Source organism: Protopterus annectens, chromosome 7.part0, assembly GCF_019279795.1.
Source record: "Protopterus annectens isolate FY-2018-M chromosome 7.part0, PAN1.0, whole genome shotgun sequence".
NCBI classification, from domain to species: Eukaryota; Metazoa; Chordata; order Ceratodontiformes; family Protopteridae; genus Protopterus; species Protopterus annectens.
The window spans coordinates 1,727,581,677-1,727,609,140 of NC_056739.1; the positions used below are offsets into that span (position 1 = coordinate 1,727,581,677).

General features: G+C 38.0%; 1 protein-coding gene across 2 annotated transcripts in view; it reads left to right on the forward strand.

Annotated features, from left to right (window-relative positions):
- The window catches only part of FES (FES proto-oncogene, tyrosine kinase), a 1,834,337-nt gene that overhangs the window by 241,181 nt on the left and 1,565,692 nt on the right, over nt 1–27,464 (forward strand). For both annotated transcript variants that reach the window (XM_044078263.1, XM_044078264.1), the window contains exon 2: nt 1,073–1,205. The gene's annotated coding sequence lies outside the window, so the exon portion shown is untranslated. The remainder of the gene's footprint in view (nt 1–1,072; nt 1,206–27,464) is intronic.

Sequence of the window (27,464 nt, forward strand, 5' to 3'; positions counted from 1 at the left end):
AAAAAAAAAAGATGCACACTTTGAGGAACTAATCAAGTTCTGCTTTCTATAAATTGGTAGAGTTAGCAGCTCAGCCTTCCAGAAATAGGATGCAAATAAACCTGCTCAGCTTGATTAGTTCTGCATTAAAAAAAAAATATTTTCAGTTTTTCCCTTCCCTGCCTATTGTTACTCAAATGTAAATAATCAATGCAGCTTTCCTTGAGGTAGCCTGGGTTAGGCAGGGGAAAGGTTGCAGCATAGCTTTATTAGTTGTGACACATCATAACCTTGAACAAAGGAAGCAGACACTTGCCCAGAAAATTGTTTGCATTTGTGACCAAAATAAAACAGGCATACATACAGACTATAGTACTAGCTGGGAGGAGCTTTGCAGCAAACTGATTTCCTCTGCTCTATTTAAAGAATGTTTAAGGCATACATATCAGATTAGAATTAGACTCTTTCCAAAAAGTTAATAAAATGTCATTCAAAAAACATTGTGCCCCCCTCTCGCTTCTGTCTTGAACTATTTATCATCTGTTCCTGTGGTGAGAAGGCTGGGGTGGGGGAGTGATATAATAATGTGTGTGGTTGTGTGTGTGTGTGGGGGGGGGGGGTGGAGTGTGTGTGTGTGCGTGTGTGCGTGTGTGTGTGTGCGTGTGTGTGTGTGTGTGTGTGTGTATTTTTTATATACGTATATATATATATATATATATATTGGCATTAAATTAGTTGCTCAGAGGTATGGCTCCTTATACTAGTGTAACATCAGTGATCACTCAACAAGGTTATGTTTGTGGACTCATAGTCTGGGTGGTGGTGCTGTGGTGAGTAGTGGCTTTATAGCTGCAGAACTCATATGTCAAAGTTTGTCTCCATCACTGATGATTATTTCAGATTCCCTTCATTATATTTACAAAGCTGAGGTTATTAAGATTTTGTCGGGTTTTTGTTTCAGAAAATTAATATTTCTGCAATATTAGTTGCTGGCATTGAAAGACAAATGTTCTGCTACCTTTCCATGTAAAGTGTATACCAGAGTTGATGAAATTGTCTGAAATGTATGTCTTTTGTCTTTGTTTTTATCCAGGAGCAGTAGAAAAGTTCTTTGAAACCAGCGTATCGTTGTTGGTCTTCCAAATACCATCTTGAGGGTGATGTACAGCATCCATTGTAAAGCTTAACAGTGTAGTCGAAGAAACAGAGAAACTGTCTGAAGAAAGGTAAGCAAATTACAATTGGTTTAGTTGTTGCTAAAATTCAAGTTGCTTGACATAATTAATCTCATTAAAAAATAAATAAATAAAGAGTGACTCAAATCACATACGCATACTTTGTCACACTGCTCAACAGCACTCAGTTATGGTATTCACTGTATGTTCAGTGCTTATTACAGCAACATAGAGAGATAGCAACTTAAATAGTTTAAAGCTACAAAGTGCAGTTAAATCTCATGGGGAATGAAACCTTCAGATGTAGAGATATACTTTGGCTGATGATGAATGTTGATGAATACAGTATCCTAACAGTAGTATCCAAAACTATTGGGAAAGATTCCCTGCCTCTAAGCAGAAGGTTGCAACAGTTTAGCCTGGCTTAAATAATACAGGCTCCTACTCAAACCAGTACAAGAACCGGTTCTAGCTCAACACTTGAACCAATAGTAACCAACATGCAAAATCAGTGGCTTCACACTGAAATACTCTTCAGACCAGTCACCCATTAAATCCATTTGGTCATTCAGAGCATGAAAAATAACCTCCTCAAGTAATTGAAGGAAGATCTTTCCCAAATAATGTTACCAAGTTTCAATACCCTATCCAGTGCTATGGACTGGACTCCCTGTATGCCATTTCTGAGCCCCCCCCCACTTTAGAATTTTTCAGCACAAAACAGACCACAATTCAGGATACACTGTACCACTTTACAAAAAGAAGGCTTAGATCATAGTGTTGCCCATGGCTTTCAGTGATATTTAAAAACATAATTAAAGCCAGAAATTTAACCTGAAAGAAATGGAAAAGGAATCCCCCCAAAAAAGAGCCACACCAAAGTTTTCTGAGTTTAAGGAAAGAAACAAGAATTGAAGCAGATATTGCAAAAGTTCTGTATCTTAGACAGATACAGGAAGCAAACTGGTCCAGACCCAGTCAGTTTTGGAAAGAAATAAAATGCAGGTTCATTAAATAACTTATCCGCTACCAAGAATGAACCCTTAACATTGAACCATTCCACATTTGCTAATGATTATGTTAACTTTTTGCAGTCCACCATAACCAACATAACTAAAGCCTTTCCAAGAATTTACTCCCACTACCAATGAAGAACTAGAACCATCATCCTCTGATCTGTACCATCTAGCCCCTTATGCAGAAACATTTCACTCCACTGAAATTTCAGTAAAACAGGCCAAGTTCCTACTTCACAAACTCAACAGTTCAGGATCTACATCCGGCAATCTTCATCCCACCTTCCAAAGATGTGCAGCTGAAAAGGATCGCTAAACCCCTTAGTCATATCTTTAACCTTTCTCTCACCTGAGGCACTGCCCACCAGCATTCAAGCATGCAGTTATAATCCCTGTATCTAAAGTCACTTTCCTAATGGGTTCAAGGATTATAGACCTATTTCTACATTGTGCCCTGTTACCAAAATATTTGAAAAACTTTTAGTTAAGCAACTACTTAAGCACATTAACAGCTATGGCCTGTTGTGTGATGCACAGCATGGCTTTCACAATGCCTTCAGTACTTTACTGGTCTGATAACGGCAACTGATACCATTTATTGCAACCTGAATGAGAGACTTATTACTGAAGGTATCTTTGTTGACCATAAAAGGGCTTTTGAAATGGTCAACTGTACCCTTCTTTTCAACAAATTCAAACAACTAAGCTTTGGAGATAACACTATCTGCTGGTTTCGCAGCTATCTAAGAGGCAGAACATTCCAAGTCCATAGCAATGTCTCATCCTCTACTCCTGGTAAACATAGTACAGGTGTACAGAAGTGGTCTATGCTAGGTCCTCTTCTCTTCTCTTTGTTAATGATCTCCCCTAGAATTACCAGATCTTAAATTAATAATGTATGCAGATGATATGCTGCTCTTGCAATCCAGTACCAGCCCCTCCGACCCGAAAACCAAGTTACAGAACAATTTCATTCAGTTATGCACCTGTTCCACTAATAACAAATTACTAATTAACCTAAGAATACCACTGTTATAGTTTTTGCCTCAGCCAAGAAATTACCCACTATTTTTCTCTTATGCACTTAACAGATCTAAATGAAAACAGAGTACCTGATGTCACCGAACAGAGGTACATAGTTCTAATTCTCGACCCGACCCTTTCCTTTACCACACACACACACACACACACACACACACACACACACACACACACACACACACACACACACACACACACACACTTTGTAACTAATAAAAACCCTTGCTCAATTAACGCTGTGTTACAAGATAAGTTTCTTCCTTTCACCTGCTGCTTACAGGGCCATCACTAAAAATATATTAAAACCCAGTGTTGAATACGGCCTTCCTTTTCTCATTATGCATTCAGCGTACAATATTCACAGAATATAGACTGCTGAGAATAAAATCTGCAAATTCATTCTATTAGCAGACCCCCAGGTACACCATTGCACTTTGTTAAACAATTCCAGATGGCTTATGGTGCTTCATAGGGCCACTTTCTTTATAAGTGCTCTCATTACAGGTTGCTAAAACATGGTCAGTGCCCCATTTAAGAATTAAACTACCTTTATAAGACAACCTTTTTGCACTGAGGAGTACAAAGGATAACAGCTTCACTCTAGTACGTCCTCCATTTACAACTGCAGTAGGTGGGTGAGCCTTTTGTAGACTGGCACCTGCTACCTGGATTTACCTGCTTACACACATCAAAAATCTAGAAACCATTAAAAGCTTCAAAGATGCACTTAAAGAGCATCTCTTTACTGAATCAACCTGCAAAATTCTACGATGACAATGGTCACATAAAGTAACATCTCATATCACAAGTACTAAAATACATTTAATAACCTTTTCATGACCTCTTCATGTGGCATCTTATATGCAAATTTTCACATGTATATAGGAGTTGGACAGTATTTTATGCACATTTTAACTTACATTTTGTATACTTTTTTTGTCATTGCATTCTGACAGGATCTTTTAATGTTGCCATGTATGCATTCAATCTTAACATGTTCTGAATTTTGCTATGTACTCATTTTGTATATAATGTTACTGATTGAAGACTGTGACATATTTTCTGCTCTTTGAGCTCAGGTTGTGGCTGAAAAGGGTCAATCGACCACTCCACTTACCTGATGAACAAATAGTAAATAATATTCAAGGCTTCATGTGTAATTAATTATTTCTAATTACTCTGGCATTAAGCATAATCATCATCTGTATCTCTTTGACAGTGCTTTTTGTTTCACTACATGACCTTGCATTTATTCTGATGTATTCTGCTAATAAAAGGGCAGAGAATACAAGAAAATCTGATTTTCTTGTAAATTAAGGGGCACGTGATAAGGTGGTATTATGCAAAAAAACATGAAACGATTCCATTCTGTCTTCCAGGTTGGAGCAGGCATTCTCATCTTGCATCAGTGGCAGTTAACACTTCAGTAGAGTAACGCAGGGACAGTAGGCCCTTTCATGGTGTATTGGATGTTGTTTGGGGTATGGAGGTTTGTGATGCCCCACCATTTGCCCAGTAATCAAGGAGCCTCATTCCTCGCCACTAGCAGCAGTGGGGGATGTACATTGGGAGGATGACAAGTACACACACAGTATTTCCAGATGCAACTCTTTGAATCAAGTGCAATATCCCTTAAGAGCACACAGAGACCACAGTCAGTCCAGGGCTGTTTTCTCCCTCTTTCTGTTTCTCCATATCCCCAGTAAGACTCCCCACTGCCACACCTAGAGTTGAGATCTCAGCTGAGTGACCAAGCGAAGACCTGTGTACAACCAGTGCTTCATGTCCTTGCCCACGTAGCTGACACACACACTCTTGGAGATTTGTTTTACACACACACACACACACACACACACACACACACACACACACACACACACACACACACATGCGCACACACACACACACACACACACACACACACACACACACACACACCTGGGAAAGGCTGGCATCATACCTCTCAACTGCACAGAATTCCTCGGTATATCCCATTTTCGGGGGTCAAATAACAGGGTGCCATAAATTACCAAGTGGCCCTTCTAAATCCCGATTTTTTTTTTAACTTTCATTTTTTTAACGCTGATGTCATATCTTGCTGTGTCATCAAGGGGCACAGGTGTGTGTAATGACCTCAGCATTGTGAGTGTGTCAATGCCTTATGAAATGCTTATCACAGTAAGGCTTTTATAGAAATGGTCTGCAATACTGAGTGTCCCCAGGTCGATAAGAAATCAGCCAAGCGATGTTGTACTCCCTGTTCATACAACACAGAAAATTATTGCCAGTGCGTTTTCTGTTTTTATCACGGACAGTGTGTTAACTTTTGTCTTTTGCCCAATATATGAGTGATTGGGGGGAGGGAGTAAAGGCTGTTGAAGTGTGCATATTGTGTCCAGGAAAATGGAGTGTAGGTGTAGCATATACATATAGCGAGGCCTCCGAGGTTTATTGTAGTTTCTCATACAGTAATTTCCCCATTGCAGGGATGCACTCATCACAAGATGTGTTTAGCCATATTTGTCGGACTTGAGCTGTGTGTCCGTCAGTATGGAAATGGAAACAAATGACCTTCTGAAGAATGCCGGCCCATTACCAACAACAATACAAAATCTTTATTACACAAATCCATTAAAAATGTCTTAAGCACTTTCGTTCATATATTTGAGGAAGTTCATTTGGATTATATGAAAGAACCACTTATTTGTTTTTTTTTTTTTAATGGAGTTGTGTACTAAAGATTTCATACTGGTGTTGGTAACGGCATTCTTCAGCGATCGTTTTTCCGTTTTATTAGTTTGTGTGACAAGTATTTGTTTAATAAAGATTTCATGATATTGGTGTTGGTAATGGCATTTTTCAGCGATCATTTTCCATTTTATTAGTTTGTGCGACAAGTATTTTGTTTTTAACCATTCAGTGCTGTATTTTCTGTTGACTGCCAAATTGCCAATTCCTCCCACATTAATGTTAATATCTTTGGTTGTGAAACTGGTGTCAGGCTTGCCTGTCATTAAAATTAAATTTGGTTGACGTGTTAACAGTGACTAGCGACTATGAGCGGAAGTTAGTCAGTTATGTTTTCTTACGTCTGCTAGGCCAGCCAAGCTCATTAGTGCAACAAAATAAGTTTAAAAAGTACTGTATGAATGGCAGTGCTGTGCAGGCTGCAGCAGAGTAGCAGAATATATCCGGTCCACCCAGCGTACGCACTCCCAGGAATCCCATCACGATCCAGACCCCCTGACCCAGGCCAAGATGAGGAAATATATGTTTTTGGTGGCTCAACCTCCTCTGGCTCCAGGTAAGTTAAAAAGAATAAAGGAAAACACACATCGGAGTTTTGCAGACTCATCATGTCAAGACTTTTGCCTCATTTTTTTGATCTGTAGACTGTTCCTCATAAAAATTAGATTTTCTGGCAATGCAAATTGTTGGCAATTTTGGCAAAGTATTGAGAAAGGGGGGGGGGGTGCTGCACCTTTGCATTTTTCCCTACTCTGGTTATGAAGGTAGACATTAGTGAAAATGGTTTAATTTAACAGCCTGGTCCTCAGAGATGTTTGTATACTGCTGAGCAGAGGACCAGAAAATATAGAAGGCAGTTGTTTAGCGACAGCCTTGTAGGAATCTAACAGGTTCATTCATGTTGGGGGGTAAGCTTGGAATGAATAAGTGCTCATATGGAACAGATGACTAGACCTTTTTTAAACTTGAGAATGGTTTAGTTATGGCGTCCGAAATACAGCAGAATTTTTAGTGCACTGGATATTGTTGACAAGACTGGCAGAATGGCTGTTTTTGGACTTTCTGAGGCAATCATCTTGTAGCTGCTATCTGTGAAACAGAGTGCATTGACTAGTGCAAAGAAAGTTGCCTTGCTCACGGTAGCTGAGATGGCATAACATTTTCTGGGAATTTAAAGAGGGTTGTTAGTCTGGATAAATTAAAACAATAGGCATAAGAGATGAAATGTCTTGTTCAGGTATGGAAATGCTTTTACAGTCAGATTTATGATGTTTTGTAAAAGTAGGGGACATAGATGTTGCATACATAGAGATTTTAAGTACAGATGAGTTATCTGTTCTAGAATAACTATGAGGATGAGATGAACAGTTTTTAATCATTTGTTTATTGTGGATAAGCACAGAAGAGCACTGACATGAAGTGCCAGTATTATTCAATGGGTGGGATATATAGAGGTTAGTTTGGGAGGTTTGTGATCACTGTAGTTTTATACTGGTCTAAGAAAAGTGTGTTGCCATGGATAGATTTGACATTTGATTCTGTGGTGTTATTTGGCAGACAGAGGTAGAAGTCTTGATGTGGCTTTAGTGGCATTACTTGTTAGAAGTTTTAGTTCCTTCCACAGTAACTAAGGGAGTTTAGCATGCCAATAGTTTAGAACACTTTGCTTTATGAATTTTGAGCAAGCATTTCTGTGGAAGACATGCTACCATTCTGAAACTGATTACTGAAGTTGATTACAGGCTTTGTAGTCATACACTGCTTGGAAGTCATATGATGAAGGTATCTATAGTGAAATCTAGACATTTATAGTTTAAAACCTTGCTGCTGTTCTGTTTACAAGAATGTTAAAAACTCTTCTTGTCTAGCATGACTTGTATACAAGGGATTTGAAATAGATTCTATGAACCAGAACTTAAAGCTGTTAAACAAGGTCACATTACTATAGCACACCTCAGGATAGCCATATTGTGGAAAAACTTTAAAATATAAGAAGCACTTGGAATGATTTTGATACATTAAAATAGCTCAGAATGTAAAGATACAGTGACAAATTTTTTGTTTTTACTTATTAAAATATGTAAATGCTGTGTCATCTGGCTCCATACAGCACTAATTCTTTAACACACTGTTGTAGTTATGCAGTCCTGCATCTATGTGGTCTTTTCCCACCACCCAGCCTTAAAATGAATTTAAAGAAATTCTGTGGTAGAAAGAATACAGAGCAATTGCCTGAATGATTTTCCAACTTATTGTAGTAGTGCTTGACACTTTGACGTGAGATTTTCTGGGATAGGATAGGAAGTCGCACACTTGACCATAATCTGGGACATTTACTGCTGTAGCGTAAGAACAATTTTATTATTCTTTACTGCATTTTTAGGAGTAAGTTAAAGCAGCAGATGATAACCTAATATGAGGGGCCAAAGACTGAAATACATATATATTCCACACATTCTATTTAAGTATAGAGAGAGATTTAAAGATGCATATTGTCAACACTGTACTGATAAAAGTCTGAACAAATATATTAAATAAAACAATCAGACTACATCTGTCAAGACAGGCTACTGAGCTGGAGTGCAAAGAAGTGTGTTGCATTCATTGGTTACAGTTTTTAATGGGGTGGGGCCATATTTTGGTTGTCTGTTCTTCAGTTTGCGTTTGAAAGTTGGTATCCCACAATTCCATTGGAGTGAGTGTGATTACACAATTATGTATGTAAATTTCATGTTAACCAGTGTACAGATTTGTACCTATTTTTCATGGGCCTTTGTCCAAATCTTTGATGTTTCAGGTTGAGAGGTATGGCTGGCATACGTTTACTAGCTATGCCCCCTTCAGCCCAGACTGTAAGCTATTTATTACTGCCATCAACCAGCTCCTTATCAGCTATTTTAAGGCCCTTAAAAAAGGGTGTCCAATCTTACTGTGTAATGTTACTATCAATACAAATGGTAGTTAGACCAAGAGCAAGGCTATTAGGAGTGGCCTACACAGTGTCACCAAATAAATATGCTAGTACTCTCAGAACTTAAATATCTATAGACAGCCACAATGAAAGGTTTAAATATTTTTATTTATATAGTTATTTATTTATTTATTTATTGACATTTGTTAACCAGGTTTGTCCAACTGGGCTTGTGGCCCATTTTCAGTGGAGACCCGAGGAGAAAAGCTCCAGTAATACATTTTTAAACAAGTGCAATTTTAAACAATACTGATATTATAGCAGTTATAGCAACAAGATTTTCATATATTGGGTTACATGCATACAGTTAAAGTTGCATTAAAAAGAAGCTTAGTAACATAATTTTACATTGATATAGTTCAATAAGTCAACCATAAAATGTTTTTGTTTGTATAAAATTATGCAAATGCATAGTAGACACAATGGAGAGAGAGGTATAATGAGGTACTAAGTATGGACCTTTTGAGGGTACATAAAGGGAAGGAAGACTAGGTGAGGTCATGACAAGGGCAGGTCCTGGAACTGAGAAAATAAGCTTTTAGTTCATTTTTAAAGTGTGAGGTGTGGGAGATTCTGCGTAAGTCAAGGGGAAGTTTGTTCCAAGCATGGACAAGGGAGTGTTTGTAGAGTAGTTTGCCTAATGACCTTTTTGGGTGGTAGACATCAAGTAATTGTTGGTTAGAAGTACGGAGGGTCCGGGATGGGATGTAGATGGAGACTAAGGAAGATAGAGCTGGACAGAAGGAGGTTTTATAAAGAATAAAGTGTAGCATAGGAAATTGATAAGATAGCAGAAATTGGGGAAGTTAAAGCCATTGAAGAGAGTTTAAAGAAATGCAGTGGTGTGAGTTGTATGGGGAGTTAGTTATGAATCTGGCTATTTTATGGTAAGTCTGTTGGAGGTTGTTTAGAGTGGAGGCCTGGATACTGGTATGAACTGGGGTGGTGTATAAGAGGGAGGGGAGGAGGAGTGCCTGGTCCAGGGTAAATTTAGATTCAGAGGTTAGGAATTTTTTGTTCCGATATGGCAGATGTAGTTTCTGGTTTGTTTTTTTTATACACTGGGGTATGTGTAGGTTGAACTTTAGTTCATCATTGATAATGACCCCTGGGAGTTTTGTGTGGGTATCAGGTTGGATAGTTGTATTGTTAGAACATGTAATAAAAAAGGAGGTTTTGTAATGAGAAAGAGAACGGGGAAGGAAAAGTAGGAGTTTGTTCTTTTTGGGATTTAGGATCAGTAGGTTGTGAGAGAGCCAGTGTTCAGTTGATAATAGGGCTTGTTGTGTCAGGGAGTGTAGTTCAGTAATGTTATTTGAGATGGACATAAGTGTAGAGTCTTTGGCATATTGAATAAGGGAGGATTTTTTGCATGAGGTGTAAAGATCATTGGTGAAGATGTTAAACAAAAGGGGTCCCAAGATGGAGCCTTGGGGAACACCAGTGGAGACGGGAAGGAAAGGTGAGGAGGATGAGAGACATTTGACAGATTGTTTCCTGCCCGATAGGTAACTATTAAACCAGGCAAGTGCGGAGGGGGATAGGTGGAGATTTGCGAGTTTGGATAGTAGTAGAGGATAAGAGACAGTATCGAAGGCTTTGGAGAGATCTAGCTAGGAAGAGACAGGAAATGAGTTTATTGTTGTCTAGGGTGTCTGCAATGATATGAGTGAAGGAGAGGAGGGCAGTGGTGGTGCTCTGGTGAGGATGAAATCCATGCTGGGTAGGGGTAAGTAAGTGGTGCGTAAGGAGGTGATTGAGAAGCTGTGAGTGAATACATTTTTCTAATATCTTGGAGAGGGGGGACAGAATGGCAATGGGTCAGTAGTTTGAGGGGTCAGTGTAGTTTCCACCTTTATGAAGAGGGATAGTAAAGAAAGATTTCCACAGGTTTGGGGACAGTTGATTCCAGAATAGATTGATTAATTAGTATAGATATAGGATAGGTAATTGAGTCAGCAGCAAGTTTGAGGAATGTAGGAGATAGATTGTCAGTGGAAGGAGAGCAAGGTTTTAGCTTGAGTAGTAGAGATTTGATGTAAGTAATGGGAACTGGCTCAAATGAAAACAAAGTTGTGTTAGTGGGACTTGGAGGGGTGGGTGTCGAAGTAGAGTTTGGCTTAGAGGTTACCAGATTTTGGATGGAAGAGATAAAGTGTTTATTCAGGAGGATAGCTGTTTCCTGAGAGGAAGAGTTAGGGTATGGGGAGGGATTAGAGGGCTTCCCAGGATAGAGGATGTTGTTGAGAGTTGACCAAAATTTTCGAGGATTGGATTTGTTTTTAAGCTGAGCAGAGCTATAGTATAACTTTTTGTCATTAGTTGTACGTTTTTTTGCAAGGTTCCTCAGCTGCATATATTTTTGAAGAAGAGGTAGTTGTTTAGTTTTAGTCCAGGTTTTCCAAGCACTATCTCTTTGTTTTATAAAGGACCTAGTCTTCTTGGAGTGCCAGGGAGCATGATTTGATTTTACTCTGATCTTCCTTGAGGGAGCTAAGGAGTTTAGAGTACTCATGAAAGTGTTTACAGCATCGTTTAGGGGGAGATGTTTTAGGATGGACCAATCTATGTTGTGGAGATGGAGTTAAATTGGGATGAATTGAAAGTCGATAGTTTTCAACAGTCTTTGACAAGGTGGGGTTTAGGAATATGGGAGTAGTGTCTTAAGATGGTGGTAGGTAGATGATCACTGAGGGAGTCAGGTAAGGTGGTGGAATTGTAGTATTGGTGGGGGGAATTGGTAAGGATCCAGTCTATGATGGAGCTGGAGGTGGAATATTTATAGAAGCGAGTGGGAGATGTTATAAGTTGGTGGAAGCCATGTAGGTGGATACTGAGTTGGGGAGAGTCAGTTGTGAGTTTGGACCAATCAATGTTGACATCACCAAAGATAAATGTCTCGTATGGTATGTTGTGGGAGAACAAGGATAGGATGTTTTCAAGAATGGGCAGATTGTTACCAGGAGGAAGATAGATAGAGGCAATTGCAAGTTTTTTGTGGGGATTCAGATGGCAGTTAAGAATGATGATTTCAGCTAGGAGGAAGTCAGGAATTGGGGAAGGGGAAGGTGAGAGGTTAAAGTTGTTTGAGTAGAGGATGGCCACGCCACCCCCTTTTTTTTACAGGTCTATCAGCTCGGAAGATATTATAACCTGGTGGGAGTATTTCAGTATTTGAGATTTGTGGCTTGAGCCAGGTTTCAGATAGGGAGGGAATGTGAGGGGTATTGAGACCTATCCATGAGTGCAGCTCAGTAACTTTATTTGCCAGACTCTGAATATTCAATGAGTAAATAGTTAAGTATTTGGATGGAGATGATTGTTGTGACTGAGGTTGGTGACTGTTAGAGGAGTAAGATGAGGGCAGTGTAGAGGTAGTTTTGGGGAGAGTGAGGGTAGGGAGAGAAGAAGAGGGGCCAGGGTTGGGATGGATATCTCCAGAATAAAGTAGGTTTTTAGTGAGGAGAGAGTATGCAGTAGATGCTAGACGGAGTTTGTATAGCTTTGACTTAGCTTTGTGGGAAGGTTTAAAAACCTGTATTATGGATAGTTTATATAGACTTGAGGTAGAGGTAGTAAAGAGATTAGGGACATAGTAAAAGATGAAGTAGTTGGATATATGTTGTATGAGTGGGAAGCTGGTGAACATAGGAGTGGGTCAGAGGGACTGGAGTAGTAAGAGGTGGAGATAGAGAGAATAAGGAGTAGTGTAGAAGATATAAGAAAATAATACATGTTGGAATAAAATATGGTCAGATTGAGTAGGTAGAAACAGTGGTATAGAGGAAATGGTGTTGACAAGATTGGCAGATTATTAAGGTGGTTGTGGCGATAGGCAGGAAGTGGAATTGTAATGGCTAGTGGGACAGGAAGGGGAGGGATAGTTAGGTATAAAGGCAATTATAATGAGGTGGATGGGAATAGGGGTAGGGTAGGGGAGCGAAGTTAGTCTGAGCTTAGCAGGGCTAGCACCCTGGTCAAGATGAAGTCAGAGAAGCAATCAGAAAAGATAGTGAAAAACTAGCTTGAGAGACAAGGATATAAAGTTTCTAAAGGTATAGTCACCAGAAATAAATAAAAAAGAAATAAAATATGAGCAGACGTATGCTTACAAAGGACACTGGCCTCAAGCTACACAAGTAGATTTACTTGAAGCAAACCCAGTACTGTATGGTTAAAATAAGCTACAATAGAGAGAGGCTTTGGAGTGGGAGGAGGGGTCTTACTAACAGCTAAAAGCAGGGCAAAAATAAAAGAAACATTAACATGTGAGAGTCTGAAGACATATATATTTAATAATAAATAATAAAGGAACAAAACAATACCAACTATACATTTACAATAACATCAGAGTTCAAAATCACAGAAAATATTTAAAACAACACTGCAGGACAGTCTCAAATAAATAAAGAATAATGTCTAAACTAAGCTTTGCTATATTCCTGACTATATATAAGAGAATTACTATACTCTAGTACGCTTACTTAATTAGAGCAGCATGGCAGATGTGGTGAATAGATCCTGTAGCTGATGTTGTCAGGTCAAAGATGGAATACAGAATGTTCAGTCTCTCTCTCTCTCTCTGAGACTTCTTAAATTAATATCTCAAATATTGTTTTCAACAGTCTTTGATAAGGTAGGGTTTAGGAATATGGGAGTAGTGTCTTAAGATGGTGGTAGGTAGATGATCACTGAGGGAGTCAGGTAAGGTGGTGGAATTATAGTATTGGTGGGGGGAATTGGTAAGGATCCAGTCTATGATGGAGCTGGAGGTGGAATTTTTATAGAAGCGAGTGGGAGATGTTATAAGTTGGTGGAAGCCATGTAGGTGGATACTGAGTTGGGGAGAGTCAGTTGTGAGTTTGGACCAATCAATGTTGACATCACCAAAGATAAATGTCTCATATGGTATGTTGTGGGAGAACAAGGATAGGATGTTTTCAAGAATGGGCAGATTGTTACCAGGAGGAAGATAGATAGAGGCAATTGCAAGTTTTTTGTGGGGATTCAGATGGCAGTTAAGAATGATGATTTCAGCTAGGAGGAAGTCAGGAACTGGGGAAGGGGAAGGTGAGAGGTTAAAGTTGTTTGAGTAGAGGATGGCCACGCCACCCCCCTTTTTTTACAGGTCTATCAGCTCGGAAGATATTATAACCTGGTGGGAGTATTTCAGTATTTGAGATTTGTGGCTTGAGCCAGGTTTCAGATAGGGAGGGAATGTGAGGGGTATTGAGACCTATCCATGAGTGCAGCTCAGTAACTTTATTTGCCAGACTCTGAATATTCAATGAGTAAATAGTTAAGTATTTGGATGGAGATGATTGTTGTGACTGAGGTCAGTGACTGTTAGAGGAGTAAGATGAGGGCAGTGTAGAGGTAGTTTTGGGGAGAGTGAGGGTGGGGAGAGAAGAAGAGGGGCCAGGGTTGGGATGGATATCTCCAGAATAAAGTAGGTTTTTAGTGAGGAGAGAGTATGCAGTAGATGCTAGACGGAGTTTGTATAGCTTTGACTTAGCTTTGTGGGAAGGTTTAAAAACCTGTATTATGGATAGTTTATATAGACTTGAGGTAGAGGTAGTAAAGAGATTAGGGGACATAGTAAAAGATGAAGTAGTTGGATATATGTTGTATGAGTGGGAAGCTGGTGAACATAGGAGTGGGTCAGAGGGAATGGAGTAGTAAGAGGTGGAGATAGAGAGAATAAGGAGTAGTGTAGAAGATATAAGAAAATAATACATGTTGGAATAAAATATGGTCAGATAGAGTAGGTAGAAACAGTGGTATAGAGGAAATGGTGTTGACAAGATTGGCAGATTAGTAAGGTGGTTGTGGCGATAGGCAGGAAGTGGAATTGTAATGGCTAGTGGGACAGGAAGGGGAGGGATAGTTAGGTATAAAGGCAATTATAATGAGGTGGATGGGAATAGGGGTAGGGTAGGGGAGCGAAGTTAGTCTGAGCTTAGCAGGGCTAGCACCCTGGTCAAGATGAAGTCAGAGAAGCAATCAGAAAAGATAGTGAAAAACTAGCTTGAGAGACAAGGATATAAAGTTTCTAAAGGTATAGTCACCAGAAATAAATAAAAAAGAAATAAAATATGAGCAGACGTATGCTTACAAAGGACACTGGCCTCAAGCTACACAAGTAGATTTACTTGAAGCAAACCCAGTACTGTATGGTTAAAATAAGCTACAATAGAGAGAGGCTTTGGAGTGGGAGGAGGGGTCTTACTAACAGCTAAAAGCAGGACAAAAAATAAAAAAAACATTAATATGTAAGAGTCTGAAGACATATATATTTAATAATAAATAATAAAGGAACAAAACAATACCAACTATACATTTACAATAACATCAGAGTTCAAAATCACAGAAAATATTTAAAACAACACTGCAGGACAGTCTCAAATAAATAAAGAATAATGTCTAAACTAAGCTTTGCTATATTCCTGACTATATATAAGAGAATTACTATACTCTAGTACACTTACTTAATTAGAGCAACATGGCAGATGTGGTGAATAGATCCTGTAGCTGATGTTGTCAGGTCAAAGATGGAATACAGAATGTTCAGTCTCTCTCTCTCTCTCTCTCTGAGACTTCTTAAATTAATATCTCAAATATTACTGCTGGGATAGCTTGCTGAATGACATCATTTCCTGTCATTGGACTCTATTCCAGGTAAAAGCCCCACTGATGAAAGCTAGTAGTATTTAGCATCTAACTGTGAAAATATATACATAAGGGCTTTTCCTCAGATCTTTGCAGATATTGGAAGTCATAAACAGTAAAACACTTCCAAGACAATACAGAAAACTTCTCAGCACAGACATTGTGTCCTTTTCTGCACTGAAACTGAAAGATAACATCTTTTTTATGGCCCAGCCATAAAGTAATTTAATTTCAGCTATTTTTCTGAAGTTTTGCAAATTAACCTTCTATATTTCAGTTTCCCCCTATTAAAATATATACATTTAAACAGTTTCAGTAGTGTATGTACATTTCTGTTCTAATCCAGTAGGGTTCACTGTGGATACATTTCAAACAGCACTTTGTAAAATACCTCTTCAACACACATCTGTACGAGCCATCTTATATGACATACAGCTCTAATACATTTGTAACACAAACATCTTATATGAACCATGTTGATATTCACAAATGACATATAATGTTTTACAAAATTCCAGATAGCTGTTCTGGCAGTATCTCCTTTTGTCACAAGGTTACTAGATGAAGTTTGCATATGTAAGTCTTATATTTCAAATCTGTCTGTATGGATGACACATATGTTTCATTTGCTCTATTGTTTCTTTATATGGTATTTCAGTATTTTTTTCACTATAACCAACAAAACTAAATAACTGTCAAAACTACACTTGTTTTGCATTTTGGTCTCTTGAAGTTTAACAAGTTATTGTTTCTGGCATTCAGCTTATGTTCAGCTTATGTTTTTGGCATGAGTACTTTGTAGATACAAGTAATCATAATTATAATAATCATAATTATAAGTGAAGTACTAGACAGTTACCCACCCAGTGAAATCAGTATGATGTTTGAGGTGTGGGATTTTGTGAAGAAATGAGGCTAAACATTTCTCTGTAAATGGTATGCTGACCTAGGGCTTGGTGTGGATGAGGAAGGTGGATTTGAGAATTTCTGTGTGACTTATAGTAGCTGCATGAGCTGTTGTTTGTTTGTAATCGTGATCTTGACCATAATCACAATAAAAATGTTGATACCTGTAAAGTGGAAGTGTACATTATACATATGTTCTGTATGTCTAGTCCTGAAAGCAAGTGACATAACATAAGTTGGTCTGCAGCAACGTTTGTTTGCTGCTTAGCCTTAATAAATTCCTTTAAACATAGGGTGTCCCTGTCCCTTAATAAAGTTGTATATTTTTTCTTACCTGACACTCTCTGCTGAGATACAGTAGAAGAAGAATGTCTTCATTACAAACATTACATGTGGTGCTAGCATAATATTATCAGTATTGTTCTGCCAACAACTGGAGGCTCATTTTATTAGGATTTTATACTTTATTGATTATGTATTTTAAACCACGCTTATGATCATATGAGGCATCTTCCAGAGGACTTTCAGTTGAAATAAGGCTCAGATGATGTATTTTGTGAGAAACTGTGCTTGTTAAAGCTGCTAAAAAATAAGTTGCTGTGGTAGTGACAAAGGAATGGAAAATATCTGAATTCCTGCGGTGGTGGTGCTGCGGTAGCATTGTCGCCTCGCAGTTAGACGTTGCCCGTTAGATTCTCAGTTAGAGCGTCTTCTGTGTAGTGACATGCGTTAATGGGTGCTCTATCATTGAAGGTTGTGCGTTAGGCCCAGCAAGCCAGTACGTAAAAATCTCCTGCCAATCATTAGCGGACCGGAATTCCTCTGTGGCGACCCCTAACTGGGAAAAGCCGAAAGACACAAACAAACATTGTATTGCTTTTGGGAGTTTTAGTGATATGTCTGAGAAAGACTAAGAGTGCAGTCATCAGTGCGGTTCATAATGACATCTATATGTTTGATCAGGCTAGTAATTGTTATTTGGGCATTTTGATGTTTGTGGACATGGAAGAGCTGAAGTTCTGTGATAAAGCTTCCATTTTTGTCAGTGGCTTGTCTTTTAACTGTTTTATTTCCTCTGTTGCCACCAAGTGACTGACTGCCAGAGTAAGATTGAAGGTATTTTATTAAGAACATGTGGTTGCATTGGAAGTTAGTTGGTTATTGGCTGTGGAGAAGAGTTTTGTATTGGTCATCAGTAGTCCTGGAGGAGGCTATACTAAGAGGTGAGTGGCAGTGGAGTCATAACTTACATTCAGATTTATGTACATTTGCTTTACCATTGTGATATTTGTGCGGTACATCCTGAATGAGTTCCATATAATTAAGTTTACAGAGAATATGAAATTCAAGACAGAACATTTTTTGTTTAGTTTGGTGACAAATGGCAGCAAACTGGACTTAACTTTTGGTTTTAATTTACTGCTGTACCTGCTGACAGAGATTGATGGATTTTCTTTAGCTGTGAATGGGTATGTCATCATGACTTTGTACTTGTAGTTTATGCCTTCAGTCATTGTATTGAAATCGCTTGATCACATCCATCATTAGAGCTTTATCAAGCTTGAAATGGAAATATGAGATATGCCAAATTATGCTGGAGAGAGAGAGAGAGAGAGAGAGAGAGAGAGAGAGAGAGAGAGAGAATCACTTGGGGACTAAATCCAGATTTTATAGAGAAAACTTTCCTTGGATTCTGTGCCTTTTGGTTTATCAGTGTTTTGAGACACTCCATCTACTGAGGTCATTCTGCTGTTTTATTTTTCATTTTTAATGTTTCTACATCTTGATGTATATTAAATAAAAACACTGTTTTCCTAAAGCTGTTATTTCAATCATTCATTCACTTGATGGTCACTGCTGTTACGTGTTCTGTAGCTGTATAGTGACTTTGTGTGGTCTGCCTCACGTTATTAGTTTGTTGCTTGGTTGGCTCTTTTCAATCATTCTGGATATGATTTGATGACGTTATTAATACAACCCTTAAGGAAAATATGGAGTTGGATTTTAACATCTGTCATGTAAGTAGAACTCAAACTGCTCTGTCTGCTAATCTGCCTTCCTTGAGACAGTGTTTTTGTGTCCTGGCCTGTTTGGCTGTGGGTATCTTTCCTTCATTTTGTTTGGTTTTTGAATGAAGTCCTGATGGAAATTTTTATCTTGTGTGTATTTTGTTTATTGTCCCTGAGAGCAGCTGTGGTGGATATTAGTAGTTTCATTTATTTTAATTATTTTTTTTGTTTGTTTGTTTCTTAACGTACTTTGCAGTGCATACGAATAAAAACTGATCGAGTTCAATTACCCTGACTGCTTAAATATATGCTTTTGTGACAGTACTAAAATATAAAATCACATCGGATTTTACTATGATTAAAAACAATAACTTTGGCAGCAAATAACTGACATAATGTTCACTCTTTCTTTTTTTTGCAAATGTCTTTTATTTGGTGATGTAATATCATCTAAATAATAAAACTAAATATAACAGAGTAGTAAATCCCAGTTGGTTAACAAGAATACAAATTAACAATAAAAGTAGCAAAACTTTTTTTCTCTCTCTCTTGGTGACATTCTCTGCACTTGGCAGTTAAAGCTTGTATGAGGGCTATACCTGCTGTGTTGTGAAAACAGCATTTAAGTGAATCCAGTTCACTTCCGTTCATGGTGAAAGAGAGGAAACAGGAAAAGCTGTGAAAGACCAACTCTTTCTACTCACTTTCAGTTAGGTGAAACTAGTAGCCATATCCTGGCAAACAGGAGAGAAAATGTAAAACCCGTAAGACTGCTGTACTTTATCTGTCAAACATAGTGCTACATAGCTGTTTATACAGCCAGTATTTCTCCTGGCTTGTAAGGCATACTGTTAAACTGAATCTTGCCATGAGGTTATCTATTTGTTTATTTTCAGTACCCACATTTTCAATTTCAGGATCATAGTGAGTTAAAACCTACTGTGAAAGTCCCAGGTGTAAGGTAGGAAGCAGTCCTGAGTAGAACTCTACTCCATCACAGCACACTTGCACACACTTACACAAGGGGTAAGTGCATGAGCTGCAAACTCTGCCTCACTGTTTAGTTCCCAATTGCCATATTACTTCACTTCCTATATTCCTGATGTCTCGAATTAAAACTATTTAAATATACTATTGCCATTTAAGATGTATTGCTTAAAGCACAGTAGTGGAAGATATTAACTTAAGTTATTGCCATCCATCATAATCACCAGGATACAGATTTCCATTTTTTTGTTTTTGTTTTGTTTTTAGCAGCATATTCAAGTAAGAATATGTCATTGTATTTTGGCTTTGTGATGGTGATGTCTGAATCAGTGACATTAGCTCAGGTCAGTGTATTAAAAACAAAATAATAAAGCCTTGTCTGTCCAAGACAGAGAACAAGTAAAATTATTTTATATTATACCATGACCCCCCATTAATATTCCAAAACGTGCACGCTGATTGGCCAGCGTGCACATTGTAAATCGAGTTATACTAATGGAAAAAGGTCCGGTCGCCCGGACTTTTTTCCGTTAGTATAACTCTATTTTTAAAACACTGTCTCGCTATGTTAAATGGGTTTAACATAGCGAGACAGCTTTAAAATAAGCAACGGAGATCTCTGTTGCTTATTTTAAAGCTGTCTTGCTATGCTAAACCCATTTAACATATCGAAACAGGTTTTAAAAAAACAAGCAACGGAGAAAGCAAGATCTCCGTTGCTTTTTTACTGTTTCGCTATGTTAAATGGGTTTAACATAGCGAGACAGTTTTAAAATAAGCAACGGACATCTCCGTTGCTTATTTTAAAGCTGTCTCGCTATGTTAAACCCATTTAACATAGCGAAACAGTAAAAAAGGCAACGGAGATCTTGCTTTCTCCGTTGCTTTTGCCCACAGCTCTGATGTACTGCGCAGGCGCGCAGAACATCAGAACTGCCGCAGATGCCAGACATCTGCGGAAGGGCAGCAAACAGGCATTATACTATGCCATTATTTAAGAAAAGTAGTAGTTTCTTTTCTTAAATAATGTCATGGTATAATAGCAATAACCCACTTCTGGGTGTGGGTAATGCTGCATTTACCCACGGTTGGCTTTGTTTGGTCCCTACGCCAACCGTGGGTAAATCCAGCATTACCCACACTCAGGCGTGGGATATTGCTATAATATTAAATAATTAGTATATTTTTTCTAATAAGACAATGCGGATCTCTTGTTTCATTGCATAACTAATTTCTAAGGATACGATGATTCTGCATTAAAATATGGTTCACTGTAGATCAGCAATGTAATGTAATGCAAACAGTGTAAAAACTAACAGTATCTGGAATTGAAATGAGTCTGTTTATGTAATTTGTGGTAGTGTTTCTTATGTGCATGCAATCTGTTTCACTTATCTACATGTGACTAAAATGTTTATTAGTAATAGTTACTATTCCTGTTTTGATGATACAGGGCTGGAGAATAACTACCCCACTTCTTTGCTGAAGGAACTATAGTTACTTTTTTGGCAAAGCTTTCATAGATGTGTAATTAAATAGCATTTCTGTACATCCTTGAATGACAGGTAGCATTTGTTTGTAACTTCTGTACTTGTTTTCATGGCATTAGTATTGTTTTGTGATATCAGAATACCTTGTGTGTTGTGTGTACCATCCTTATTTTTGAAGTTCCTTTAAAGGGGATCTCACAGATTAAATGGAGGCCATCTGTTTAACAAAATAAATAGTGTATTGTGTGTGCGTGTGTGCATGTGTGTGTGTGTGTGTGTGTGTGTGTGTGTGTGTGTGTGTGTATGTGTGTGTGTGTGTTTGTTTGTGTTGGGGTATCTTGACTCATTCCCTAGAGATTTATAATTGTTGTAACTGACTACATACTGAAAAAAATGGTAAGAAAAGTTAAGATATTTTGCATTTCTGCTGGCCTGATTGTACACTTACTTCCCCATCTCACAACTCCATTCCTTCAGTTTCACTGAAGGTATTCATCATCATGACTTTGTCTAGTCTGTTTTTGAAGTTAACCTACCATTTTATTTTTATTTATACTAACTGTATCAAATCAACAATAAGCACCTACCTTTTTATGTCTATGATGTTCTGCAATATATTGTTCTAGCTGCCCACTTTTTACTTCACCTACCGTCTTAATCTTCCTCATCTTACCTACATCGTCTGAATCTTCTTCATCTTACCTACAACCATGCCATTTTCTTTCCCTGCCTCCTCTTAAGTGGAAAATCTACTTTGTTCAAACTTTGTTTATAAATTTTGTGTACTTACATATATTAGGGTTGCAAACTATTCAGTTAGTAAAACTGAGACAGAGGGTGTGTATACAAATTTAGGACATTAAAGCGGGTGTTGCCAAAACTGTATTGTAATAAACATCAAAGAAATAACTGAAGTAACCCAAGGGTCTGGGGGGACTGCCGTGCTCTGTGCTGCATTTTAGAGTTTGTTTCCCAGCTGTTTAATTCAGTGATAGGATAACCTGGGCACCAATCATTAGTATTGAAAGAAACTCAAAATAAGCTGTGTCTAAGGCTTAATGTTCAAAGCCTATGACGAACAAAAGTGAAATTATCTCAACCCAGCTGTGTAATGTAAAAGATTAAACCCAATTTCAGGTAGCAGCTTAGGAGCTGAAAAAGCTGAGTTATGTAGGGTGGTAGAGAGTAGCTGACACTTGCTGACCTGTTCTGGGTCAGTGGATGTGTAGCAGAGTAAAGTATTGTTGCTTTACTATAACAGCTGCTTAAGGATATCTTCCTGGTTCTCAGTTAAGCTGATGTTTTTACTGTTATGTTGTCACCTCTTCTTTCTGTCTAAACTTACCACTCTGCTTTAATATTCTGTGGTAGTTTGTCATAAACACCCCATAATGGATAAGTCAATGTACTCTGCAGTTCTCTTTAAAATGTTCTCAGAGATTGCTGAACAAGAAAATCATAGGACTGGCAACTTAAAGATCAAGAGCAAAGATTTTCTTAAAACTTCACTGTTTAACGAAAGAGTATTCTCATACATCCTTATCTCATGAGAACACTCTTATTAAATAATAAACTCCTGAAGAACACTGACATCTATTCAAGCACTTCCCAATGTCCTGCTTTAACTCTAACTTGCAGTCAGGTTGTAGTTACTTGACTGTGGAGGTATTAAACAGAAAGGTAATTAGGTAACTGTCAAACTGTTAAATTAATAGTGAGTCAATTGCATAATTACTTTACAGATTACAGTTAATCATAATTATCAACAGTTTGGTTTCATAGTCATAATCCAACGAAACCCAACCATAGGGAGGAAGGAATGATGGACTTGCCCCCCCCCCCCTCCATCACAGGATCCATGTTAAAGCCTGTCCCTGAGCTTTGTGAAATCGTTTTTCTCTGGATTGTGTTTAATGACCCAAGACTCAATTAAACCAAACTTGACTTTTCTTTTTATAATCATGTATATATCTTGTGAAATTGTTAACAGTAGACATTCCACAATTTCTTGCAAGTAAGAAGCTTTATTGTCAGAGCATAAAGTGAGTCTAACTTTTCCAGGGAAAAAAAAAAAAGCAGTAGTTCAAAATCAGTTCAGTCTGTTAAAACAAATACATCAGTCTTTGGGCTGCACTTGTGGCAGTGTTCCATTTGGGTTCCTATTGCGCTATCGAATTACTGAAACTTCGAACCTGAAAACATTGAACACAGATATTCTAAGTTTCAGCAATTCTAATTAAAAAAAAAAAAAAAAAACAAAAACAGCTCAATAACTGTTGTAAGCAGGGGGGCAAGCCACCCTGGACCCCTACACCCCGCTCTTTAAATATACCAACTCTGAGATCGCACTACAGTGCAGTAAAGGGAAATATTCACTTACTTCAGTTACTGTCTATTGTTTTTTTTTTTGAGTTCGAAGTTATAATACTTTGAACATACAAGTTCGATCTTCTAGTGTTTGATGTTTTATTATTTCAATCACGTAATAGGAACCAGTTCCATTCAGGGGTATACAAAACAGTTTTGTCACTGAGAAATCCCAGCTGCGTCTTTCACAGTAGTGTAGCAAGAGTGGTGCAAAGGAGGTATTTGTGCCAAGCATAAAGTGTTAGGGGATGTGATCGAAATTTCCTGCAGCATGTCTTTCTATGTACCGAAATCCCGGCAGAGAAATGCACCTTAGCATTTTTTTTTTGTCATAACAGAATCATTTTATTCCATACACCTAAACACTTCATCCTGTTATGTGCTCATAAGTATCATTGCTGAACCAATTTTATATGTGGGTATGGGTGCATAGTTTAGTGCTTTAGCTTATCTTTTATCTTTATTGATTTTATATGCTGAAAAGACTATCTCAAAATGTTTTATAACACCATGTCCTTTTGTGGATTTATTAAGTACAAATGTACGTTTGTAAATGAGACTAACTGTTCTTGATTACCTCACCAGTTATATCCTTCAATTTGTGAATTGCTTATTTTCTTTGGTAATGGCTGTAAATATAAAGCAGATAATAATGTGGGGAAAGACATCCCTGCCTGGTTTCTCTGTTCAAACACAGCTTCTCAGAGAGGAACTCTCATGCCTTAAATGTTGCTCCAACCCTTCTTATATCCTCCTAATCCCATATTCAGTCAGGAAATCCAAATGTTACTTTCCATTGCAATACTCACGAAATCCCAGATGACTCAGTTGAATGTATACTCTGTGTCAACATCTGCCAATAACAGTGCTGTTCTTTCCCCTGGATCATCATTGTTCTGTCAGTGCTGTCAAATGTTTATCTCCCGTCAACAAGACCACACTGATTCATATCTGTCAAGTTTGGTAAAAACTTTTGCCATTCTGTTAGCTAAAATAGATGGATGCATTTTGCAGTAATGATTTAAAATCGAAATAAGTTTATATGAGTCGAGATTAAAGGGTGTTTACTTGCCTTTTGATACTTCCCCCACTTTTAAGCTATTGTTAAACAAAACCTTCCGGATCTTTATCACTTTCCTCCCTCCTAAATTTCAAATTTCCACATACATACCACCTATTCCTGGATTGCACATAACCATTTCTCTTCCTATCATAGCTATTAACTGTTGAGTCTCATCTTCCTATAACCTTGTCATATTTAAGTCTTCTATAAATTTTTTCTTCTGTGCCCTGTCTTTGTGTCCCTCCCTATTCCTTTGCTTTACACAGTGTTTTATGAAATTTACAATGCCCCCTTTAATACCTCTATGAGATCACAGGTTATTTTTCTTGTCATAGGCTCCCTAAGCCTGCTTACAACTCTTTCTACTTTACATTGCCTAAGACATTTTGCTAAAAGTTTTTGTATTCTAGAGTTGTTATCAAAAATAGTTGCTTAGCAGCAACTTTTGTAAACTCATGCATTTTATGCAAATACTACCTTGTTTTCCTTTTAGCACTCTTCACTTGGTTCTCTTCATGTTCGGTGAGATCCCCCTTCTTGTGTAATACTTTAACCTTTGTCAACCCCTCTAAATAATTCTTCTTAATTCCTTCTCACACCACTTTGTTGTTTCTGTCATATTTAAACTCCATTTTCATTTTACGACACTCAGGAGCTATCTGTTCTGAAGTAGTCTGTATCTTCCCTAATAATGTTTGAATCATATCCACTATGCAATCCTTAAATCTCTCTCATTTTAACTTGTAAGTTGGAGAGTATCAGTGTTTCATTTTTACATCATTATCCTGCATCTTTATTTTAGTGTGTTTATTGGTGCATGATTCAATATAATTAGTGGATGGTTCTCAAAGCTTTCAATTAAATGCACATGTTCCATTGAAGTATAATTTCTCTCATTTAAGTTCAGTTACTATATTTCAGGAAGTAATGTATACATCCTGAGTTCCTAATATTGAATTAATATCTTCCATACCAAATATTCTCATATACTTGTCAGAAATCTACCTTGTTTGATTATATTTACCTTTTATGTTTCCCTGGTGTAGTCAGTGTGTGTGATATACCTTTAAGAAGCTTTCCGGTGAGTCAGCACATGCATATAAGTACTGAGCAAGTGCAAGCAAGAGTGCCATTTGAGTGAGCAACCAGATTGTGAGCATGCAAGTATGTAGTCCACCAGTTAGTTGGATAGTTTGTTTAAGTTCAATGTTCCTGCTATCCATCCTGATGTATGTGTACACAATAAACTACTTAAACGAACACCCAAGCCTCAACATTTTCCTAATGCACATAAGAAGAGTGACATGGAGTCAGAATGGGATCCAGAGTCACAGCCATGAGGCAGACAGTTAAACTTGGAGGAATATGCAGATTGGATCATCCCTACTCCTTAAATGACTCAGAAAACAAAACAAATTCCAGGTACTAAAATTTGCATAAATGATTTATTTTGCTACAAATATAAAACAAAGCACTCAGAATGCTCAAAACAAATTTCTTATTAAATGAAATGTCTGAAACTGTAATATACTGATAAAAATATTCAAAATAATTACGAAAATGTTTGACACAATATCTGAATTGCATAAAATGTACAAAAAAGGAAAATGACCATATTTTTTCACTGTGTACTACTGTTTTGTATTAACTAAAGCTATTCAAAATATCCGGTGTGCAGAGTCTTTGCAAGTGTGTGCAGTATTACTGTGCAGTTATTTCATAAAGTAAAGTTGTTTCAAAGAATACTTCGCAGAGTACAGTATTTCGAAGAGTTTATTGTGCATTTGATTATTATTGCAAGTGCCTGGTGTGTGTGCATGTTCGTACATAATTAGAAGGGCCAAGACTGCATTGTGTTTTACTATAATCTGTGGGCATGGCAGAAGGTTTTCCCAGACCCACACCGCTTGTGTTTGATGACAGTATTGCAGAAAATTGGAGAGTGTTTAAACAAGAATACAATATTTTCATACAAACTGCTTTTTCTGACAAAGACGCACATACAAAGGAATTTATTCTGCTTAATTTAGCTGGTTCAGAGGACGTTGAAGGAAAGCATTCATTTGTGTATACACATGTTGTGTTTACAGGGGAGGGGAAGTCTGCCATATAGTGGTACTGGCTGAAACAAGGGAAGACCCAGAATGCTTAAAACATAAATTTAGAGACGTGTAACCCCCAAATATATGTTACAATGGAAAGGCACCTATTTTACACAAGGGATCAAAAGCCTGGTGATACTTTTGTAGCATATATAACTGACTTGACAGATAAGGCTAAAACGTGCAGATTTGGTGATTTGAGATGTAAGTTGATAAAGGACAGGCTTATGTGTGGTATTAATAATGACACAGTGAGAAAGATTTTGCTTTGAGACAGTTATTTAATGTTAAATAAGGCCACTGAGATTTGTCAGATATATGACCTTACAGAAAAGCACATAAGTCTTCTTCTTCTTTCGGCTTTTCCCGGTTAGGGGTCGCCACAGCGGATCATCTGTCCGCTCATGATTGGCAGTGGGGTTTTACAGTGTCGAGTTGCCAGCCTGGTGACCAACCTTTCACAGAAGGCACACACATGCGCACACTCACACCTAGGGCCAATTTAGAGTGTCCAGTCAACCTACTGCATCTTTGGGATGTGGGAGGAAACTGGAGCACCTTGAGGAAACCCATGGGACCACAGGGAGGACATGCAGACACCACACAGAAGGCACCCCTGCCGAGAATCGAACCGGAGAACCTCTTCCTGTGAGGCGGCAATGCTAACTGCTGCACCACCGTGGCCGCCCACAGAAAAGCACATAAGTATGCTTACAAAATAGAATAGCTGTAAAAGGCACAGTGACAAAGCTCATGTTGATAGTAAGCAGGCAGCATGTGGTTAAAAGAAACAGGCCCAAGCACATGGCAGCTACTGCAAGTCCTGTAACTGTCCCTGGGAAACCCAGAGTCTTTCCAGAAAATTCCAGGGCATGCTCAGTGAAGCATAAGGGTGAGTCAGCAAAGTCAAACATGTGCCCCCATCCATCTTCATAGTCAAC